Source organism: Rousettus aegyptiacus, unplaced genomic scaffold (genome assembly GCF_014176215.1).
Source record: "Rousettus aegyptiacus isolate mRouAeg1 unplaced genomic scaffold, mRouAeg1.p scaffold_m13_p_4, whole genome shotgun sequence".
Taxonomy (NCBI): domain Eukaryota; kingdom Metazoa; phylum Chordata; class Mammalia; order Chiroptera; family Pteropodidae; genus Rousettus; species Rousettus aegyptiacus.
Genome location: NW_023416307.1, coordinates 39537736 through 39539961, shown reverse-complemented (window position 1 = coordinate 39539961; position 2226 = coordinate 39537736). Strand labels below are relative to the sequence as shown.

General features: G+C 35.8%; 1 pseudogene; it reads left to right on the top strand.

Annotated features, from left to right (window-relative positions):
* The first annotated feature begins 370 nt into the window (after positions 1-370).
* On the top strand, positions 371-489 carry LOC118602173 (annotated as a pseudogene).
* The last annotated feature ends 1737 nt before the right edge of the window (positions 490-2226 follow it).

Genomic DNA, 2226 nt, shown 5'->3' with positions numbered 1-2226 from the left:
ATTCATATGGTTCTTAAAAGTGCAAAGTCCCCAAGAATACTTTCAATTAAATACGTTCATTCACACTAACATTAATTGAGTATCCAATAGGTATCAGAAATTGTTTTAGGTAGTGGGCATATAAGATAAGTAAGATGAATTTCCTTTCAGTCTGATAATTGTAATTCAATGTGAGGAAGAGAACTAACTGTATAGAGTTGCATTGTCTGATATGGTAGCCATAAGTCATTTGTAGCTATTGAACACTTGAAATGCAGTTAGTCCACATTAAGATGTTTTGTACATGTAAAATACACATTGGATTTCAAAGTCTTAATACGAGAAAAGTACAATATCACATTAATAATTTTTGTAATAATTAGATGTGGAAGTCTATGGCCATGCTACACTGAACAAACCTGATCCTGTCTGATCTCGCAAGCTAAGTAGGGTCGGGCCTGGTTAGTAGTTGAATGGGAGACCACCTAGGAAGACCAGGAGCTAAAGGCATAAAAAAAAAAAAGGGATTGTAAACTGACAAATTCCTTGCGATCTGTAAGGTCGACAGGGTTGCCTTGCCTAAAAAAAAAAAAAAAAAGATGTGGAAATGAAAATTTTAAAAATAAAATCGGATTAAATAAAATATATCATTAAAACAAATTTCTTCTTTTTCTCTTAATATAGCTAATAGAATATTTAATATTCCACATATGGCTCATATTATTTTTCTGGCCTAGAGTAATTGGGGTGGGTTTCAGTGGATGGGTTGGCAATTACTGTATGTAGGTATTTGTATATATTCATTGTATTTTTAAAATGGAATAATATATATAAATACATACATATTATTATTCCATTAATAACTGGTTTGTAACTATGTTTCTTCCACTCAATAATATATATGGATGTCGTTCCATGGCTGGATGGTAGGTCATTATATGGATGGGGCATAATTTGTTTAACTTGAATCTGTGAACAGTTGTGTACTTGAGTAGCCTAGAAATAGGAGAAGGACTAGAATTATGGGATAGAATAAAGGATGTTGCAATTAGAGGGAGTGTAGAAGTCTCTGAAGTCAAATGCCTCATTTGAGAGATAAGCAAACTGAGGGCCAGAGGTGGTGAGTAACATTTCTTATGACTCTTTTTAAAATGCCAGCACTCAGATGTTACCATGTGCCATGCTCTGTGCTAAGCCTCTCCTGCATTGTCTTGATAACCTCTATGATAACCTCCTAGGTAGGCACTATTGTTATTTCTATTCAACAAATGAGGAAACTGAGGCTTAGAGGAGGTCACATAGCCAGTAACTGGCAGAGCTAAGACTGAAACCAAGTCCATTTTATTTCAGCCAGAATTTTTAACTATTGCACCAGAATTTTCTGTATTTTTAGAGTTAACAAAGTAACGATTTTTTAATGGAAAAAAACCCACAGAATTACCCACATTTTATTTTAGCAATAAAACAAATATTACTACTACATCTTTATATCTCTTATAACCATCATTTCATAAAGGTAAGAGTATTAAAAATAAAAAAAAAAGAAATGTAGTTTTATTTTTTTAAAGACCTCACTTCATTGCTCATATTTTTTAGATTTTACCATGGAGCAGTGAAGACAGGGACACAGACGTTGAGCAGAGGCTGGTGTTCAGTGTTGAGTTGTGGCTGGAACTGTGTTAGACTTACTAGGAGGAACTCAGTGTATGCAAAGTCAGCTGCTGAACTAATCAGCCCCAGATTGCCGGAATCCTCTGCAAGTTCTTAACATGCTGCAAAGTGCCAGCCCTTGTCCTCATTGCCCTGGTTAGTGTAACATCCTCTCCTCCACGGGTGCTTTACTGCACCTGATCTGTTTGGGGCACCCTTGTCCATGAATTATTTATCATTCAGCCCTGGAGATGGATGGATTTTGGTTTTTTTTTTTTCCCCCTATCTTTATTGTTCTACAAGAATGTAAAGCATCGAGGTAGAGTCCTTGGCCTTCAAGAAGCTGGCTCCATTGCATTACCTTTGTGTTTTTGGAGCAGGCTGATGAGACAGACATGTTGCTCTGCTGTCACTATGTCAACTCTGCTTTTATATATGGTTGGCATCTCCTTGCTCTACTCTTCTTTGCCAACCAAATAATTGTAAGTTCCCAATGCAAATACAATCCCACTATGACTAGATGCTTCATCAACTTGGAGGTTTCCTAGAGACTGTAGGATTAAGTTGATATGATACAGATTTTGTTATTCTCTTTTA